The following is a 6735-nucleotide window of genomic DNA, read 5'->3' on the forward strand; positions in this document are numbered from 1 at the left end:
AATCAAGCACATATTATATTCTACTGATAAGGGGTTGTCCATATGGTATACTAGTTAGACACTGTGAGGGTTGTTTCTTTTGAAAGAATAAAGAATTGTGATTACCATTAAAATATGTGGATATCCATTTTCAGTGTGTGAATAGTGTAAATACAGAGTAGCAAAACTTATCATAGAGCACCTCCTATTGGCGTCTAGATGGTAGGCCTATTGACCTCAGACAAACAAACCAATGCCGCGTTCAAGTCCTGTCGGAAATTTAGGACCTCCGAGTTAAAGGGAGAATCTCAATTGCATACTCCTGGAGTCATTTCTTCTCGCCACCTCAAAACCCATTGGATGCGAAAGCCAGAGGTCCCTCCCGTTTGGCCTTCTCCAATGGGTGATGAGAAGGAGACAAGGAGAGAGGACGCAAGGATTATGCAATTGAGATTCTCCCAAACTGAACGTAAGTTATTTGGTAGAGCTTCCTATTGGTTGATTCTGTTACGGCTTCACATGCTCGTGGGAAATAGGAAACTGGGAAGTGGTAAGTTCAACATGATTGTGTTCAAGTGCCTTTGAAGTCGGAACAATTCTTCAACCAATAAGATTTTAGCTAACTTGATAAGCTTGCTAACATTGCTAATAATAAAGTTACCTAGGTTGCTAAACATTAACAATATGGTCGGAATAGCTACATTATCCATATTGTTAAGGTTGTAATTGTAAAAAACTGATTTGTTGTCATCTTTTGGTTGAAAAGGCAAAAGGTCAGTGGTGAAACGACAACTCGGGTAACAACATTTTCTTTGAGTTTGTCACTTGTAATTCTGACTTGGAGGGTCATTCAAGTGAAATTTCCCACTGGGAACTAGGAGCTTCCCATAACTCAGATAGCACTTGAACATGGCATCTTTCTACAACGAGTAAGTCGGAATTCTTCCAACATGACGTGAACGCAGCAACACCAATTTTAGATATACGAATAAATGTATGTGTGACATAAAACAGAGCGTTAAGCCTCATTTCTAAATAGAGACCATATAACCATTCCTGCAACAAACATTGTTAGAAATGGGTGTAATTGACTAATCTCTACCTCTTCTCTGCAACGGCACACGTGTATGAGTTTGAGTGAGCGACAGGGAGAATGAGCAAGAGAGAAATGGTAGGAACTTTACATGACTCACCAAGGGAAGTGTCTGTTGAATCAGGACACAAGGGTTTTGCACCTGAAAAAAAAGGTGAGTTAAAATAAGATTTCCTTTGCTTTACAAACATATATTATTAGAAGCGGTGCTATTTCAATTGGATCTACTTACACTACAGTCTTAGAAAAAAGCTTTCCAAAAGGGTCTTCAACTGTCCCGACAGGAGAGCCCTTTTTGGTTCCATGTAGAACCCTCTGTGGAAAGGGTTCTACATGGAACCCAAAAGAGTTCTACCTGAAACAAAAGGTTTCTACGTGGAATCAAAAAGGGTCCTTCAAGGGTTCTCCTATGGGGACAGCCAATGAACACTTCTAGGTTCTAGATAGCACCTTTTTTTCTAAGAGTGTAAGATCAGGCAATCATGGGCAGCTGAATAGCATGTCTCTTGGGGAATCCAGTCTCAGTGAGACCTGATGCAGAGAAAAAACATTAATGATCCTCAGCATAGCTAGTACAAACCTAGCTCTTACAAATCTGGTTAGTAGGAATCAATACACATTGAAGATCAGAGTATCAAGAAAAGAAAAAAAGTTACTGTCAGTGACTATGGATTTAAGGAGAGGTGGTTTTTTCACTGGGATGTGGCAGAATAGGTCACTGGTAACTGAGTGGTTGGCCAAACACTGCTGTAGAGGCCATGCATCAGGTCATTGACATGTTTCAGGAAATGTAAAGACAGAGACAAATCATGATTAACCATTACCTAAGGTCTTCACTAAGTTAGACTTAGCCTAGCAAGTACATTGACTATGTTGCCCCTCAGCAATCTGGCAGTTAGGCAGACATATGGAGAGAGAGAGAGAGCAAAACATAGGCTATTTTAATTTCTTAGTCATCAGGCTGGATAACTACTGTACTCCTCTTTGTTCCTCCTCCATCCTTCCATCCAAGCTGGAAGATTCTTGCAAGAAAATAGAATAAAAAAAGGCAGTTGAGAGTTGTAACATTAGAATGAGTGTTGGGGGGAGAAGGGACAGGCTAAATGTATAGTGAAATACAAAAGGATCCCTGATTAATCAAGAAAAACTTCACATCCATATTGGGGGGTACACGTTTAAAGTCTCTCTCTCTCTCTCTCTCTCTCTCTCTCTCTCTCTCTCTCTCTCTCTCTCTCTCTCTCTCTCTCTCTCCAACAAACCGTCGCTTTACTTACAAAAGTAATACAAGAATGCAGGGGAATGGGAACTGCCACCTAGCAGTCAAATATTTTTGATCTTTTTTTGTGTACATTTCAAGAAACTTTAGTTGTTTTCCAGCTGTGTTGTTGTGTAGCCTACTGGGCGCTCTGTCCCAACTGCCATATGGAATGTTGATCGATGTGCTTGAGCAAGCAGGATGCCTGCGGGCAGAGACATACAGTATTGCTGCGCATGAAGCACAGATTCCAATCCAAGTTTTAGCTGTAACTGATATACCTACCTCCTTATTTAACTACTGAAATTAAAATGCAATTACTGAATGCATTATGTTAATTGCTTAAAAGCTTTAAAGTGGCAATCAGCAGTAGAAACAATAACAAAGCAGTCGCCCCAACCCCTAATTCAGTAAAAAACTGAGGAATGGGGCTGAAGAAATGTAACCTATTTCAAATTCATAGACAGAGCTATGAATGCAAGGATTATACATTTAGTTTTAACCATGTGTTGAGGCTATATAGTGTTTGTTTACTTTTTGCGTTTACAAACATTAGAATAAAACAAGCTTATATTTTGGGTTCTAATGGGGAAAGACAGTTGAACTAAGCTCATGAGGCATTTAAGTTATATTTTTCAAGAATCAATGGGTACATTAATTTATAAGTCCAAAAATGGATGTAGCAACTGCTGATTGCCACTAAGGGAAAATAAAATGTTGTGCAAATTATTGATGGAAATAAAAGCGATAAATATATAGTTTTGTAAATCCTGGTGGACTGTAGTAGGATATTGAAATAAAACACATTGGCCTATGTGTTATTTGCTAAATTCTGAAAACCAAATGAGTTAGTCATAAAAGAACATCAAAACAGCATTCAGTGCAACAGAAGAAAAATCTGCAGCACAATAAACAGTGTAATTAGCTAACACAAAAGATTACCATTAGAAGCCAACACACAGCAAGCTACCAGATATAGTTGAAGTCGGAAGTTTACATACAATTAGGTTGGAGTCATTAAAACTCATTTTTCAACCACTCCACAAATTTCTTGTTAACAAACTATAGTTTTGGCAAGTCGGTTAGGACATCTACTTTGTGCATGACACAAGTAATTTTTCCACCAATTGTTAACAGACAGATTATTTCACTTATAATTCACTGTATCACAATTCCAGTGGGTCAGAAGTTAACATACACTAAGTTGACTGTGCCTTTAAACAGCTTGGAAAATTCCAGAAAATTATGTCATGGCTTTAGAAGGCTAATTGACATCATTTTACTCAATTGGAGGTGTACCTGTGGATGTATTTCAAGGCCTACCTTCAAACTCAGTGCCTCTCATGGGAAAATCTAAATAAATCAGCCAAGACCTCAGAAACAAAATTGTAGACCTCCAAAAGTCTGGTTCATCCTTGGGAGCAATTTCCAAATGCCTGAAGGTACAACATTCATCTGTACAAACAATAGTACGCAAGTATAAACACCATGGGACCACGCAGCCGTCATACCGCTCAGGAAGGAGACGCATTCTGTCTCCTAGAGATGAACGTACTTTGGTGCAAAGAGTGCAAATCAATCCCAGAACAATAGCAAAGGACCTTGTGAAGATACTGGAGGAAACAGGTACAAAAGTATCTATATCCACAGTAAAACGAGTCCTATATCGACATAACGAGAAAGGCCACTCAGCAAGGAAGAAGCCACTGCTCCAAAACCGCCATAAAAAAGCCAGACTACGGTTTGCAACTGCACATGGGGACAAATATCATACTTTTTGGAGAAATGTCCTCTGGTCTGATGAAACAAAAATAGAACTGTTTGGCCATAATGACCATCGTTATGTTTGGAGGAAAAAGGGGGTTGCTTGCAAGCCGAAGAACACCATCCCAACCGTGAAGCACAGGGGTGGCAGCATCATGATGTGGGGGTGCTTTGCTGCAGGAGGGACTGGTGCACTTCACAAAATAGATGGCATCATGAGGAAGGAAAATAATGTGGATATATTGAAGTAACATCTCAAGACATCAGTCAGGAAGTTAAAGCAAATGGGTCTTCCAAATGGACAATGACCCCAAGCATACTTCCAAAGTTGTGGCAAAATGGCTTAAGGACAACAAAGTCAAGGTATTGGAGTGGCCATCACAAAGCCCTGACCTCAATCCTATAGAAAATGTGTGGGCAGAACTGAAAAATGTAAAGGCAATGCTACCAAATACTAATTGAGGGTATGTAAACTCCTGACCCACTGGGAATGTGATGAAATAAATAAAAGCTGAAATAAATCACTCTCTCTACTATTATTCTGACATTTCACATTCTTAAAATAAAGTGGTGATCCTAACTGACCTAAGACAGGGCATTTTTACTAGGATTAAATGTCAGGAATTGTGAAAAACTGAGTTTAAATGTATTTGGCTAAGGTGTATGTAAACTTCCGACTTCAACTGTATCATTAATTAAACAACCATTATTTCATTGTACTGCAGTTTTACTGCATTTTAACAGGTGTGAATTTTTGTAAAGGTATCCTGTATTGTTGTGCATGTTTATCTAACATGCTGGTAGCCTATCATTTTTTTAATGGAAGTGAATGTGTACTTTTAAATTGGGTGGACCTCAATTACGAAAAACACTGCCATAGCCTGTAGTAAAAGCAAAAGCATTTATAGCATCAGAGATTCTCTAAATTAGGGACCATCTCTGTGAGGGAAAAAAGTATTTGATCCCCTGCTGATTTTGTACATTTACCCACTGACAAAGAAATGACCAGTATATAATTTTAATGGTAGGTTTATTTGAACAGTGAGAGACAGAATAACAACAAAAAAATCCAGAAAAACGCATGTCAAAAATGCTATAAATTGATTTGCATTTTAATGAGGGAAATAAGTATTTGACCCCCTCTCACTCAGAAAGATTTCTGGCTCCCAGGTGTCTTTTATACAGGTAACGAGTTGAGATTAGGAGCACACTCTTAAAGGGAGTGCTCCTAATCTCAGTTTGTTACCTGTATAAAAGACACCTGTCCACAGAAGCAATCACTCAATCAGATTCCAAACTCTCCACCATGGCCAAGACCAAAGAGCTCTCCAAGGATGTCAGGGACAAGATTGTAGACCTACACAATGCTGGAATGGGCTACAAGACCATTGCCAAGCAGCTTGGTGAGAAGGTGACAACAGTTGGTGCGATTATTCACAAATGGAAGAAACACAAAAGAACTGTCAATCTCCCTCGGCCTGGGGCTCCATGCAAGATTTCACCTTGTGGAGTTGCAATGATCATGAGAACAGTGAGGAATCAGCCCAGAACTACACAGGAGGATCTTGTCAATGATCTCAAGGCAGCTGGGACAATAGTCACCAAGTAAACAATTGGTAACACATTACGCCGTGAAGGACTGAAATCCTGCAGCGCCCGCAAGGTCCCCCTGTTCAAGAAAGCACATATACATGCCTGTCTGAAGTTTGCCAATGAACATCTGAATGATTCAGAGGAAAACTGGGTGAAAGTGTTGTGGTCAGATGAGACCAAAATTGAGCTCTTTGGCATCAACTCAACTCGCTGTGTTTGGAGGAGGAGGAATGCTGCCTATGACCCCAAGAACACCATCTCCACCGTCAAACATGGAGGTGGAAACATTATGCTTTAGGGGTGTTTTTCTGCTAAGGGGACAGGACAACTTCACCGCATCAAAGGGACGATGGACGGGGCCATGTACCGTCAAATCTTGGGTGAGAACCTCCTTCCCTCAGCCAGGGCATTGATAATGGGTCGTGGATGGATATTCCAGCATGACAATGACCCAAAACACACGGCCAAGGCAACAAAGGAGTGGTTCAAGAAGAATCACATTAAGGTCCTGGAGTGGCCTAGCCAGTCTCCAGACCTTAATCCCATAGAAAATCTGTGGAGGGAGCTGAAGGTTCGAGTTGCCAAAGGTCAGCCTCGACACCTTAATGACTTGGAGAAGATCTGCAAAGAGGAGTGGGACAAAATCCCTCCTGAGATGTGTGCAAACCTGGTGGCCAACTACAAGAAACATCTGACCTCTGTGATTGCCAACAAGGGTTTTGCCACCAAGTACTAAGTCATGTTTTGCAGAGGGGTCAAATACTTATTTCCCTCATTAAAATGCAAATCAATTTATAACATTTTTGACATGCGTTTTTCTAGATTTTTTTGTTGTTATTCTGTCTCACTGTTCAAATAAACATACCATTAAAATTATAGACTGATCATGTCTTTGTCAGTGGGCAAACGTACAAAATCAGCAGGGGATCAAATACTTTTTTCCCTCTCTGTATATGACCGCAGAGACGGTCACAAATTTGAGCTTTTAATGACCTAGCAATTTCGATGACTTGGAGGTGAAATACAGTGCCTTCAGAAAGTATTCACATCC

The sequence above is a fragment of the Coregonus lavaretus genome (genome assembly GCF_964263955.1).
Source record: "Coregonus lavaretus genome assembly, chromosome: 22".
Classification (NCBI taxonomy): Eukaryota; Metazoa; Chordata; class Actinopteri; order Salmoniformes; family Salmonidae; genus Coregonus; species Coregonus lavaretus.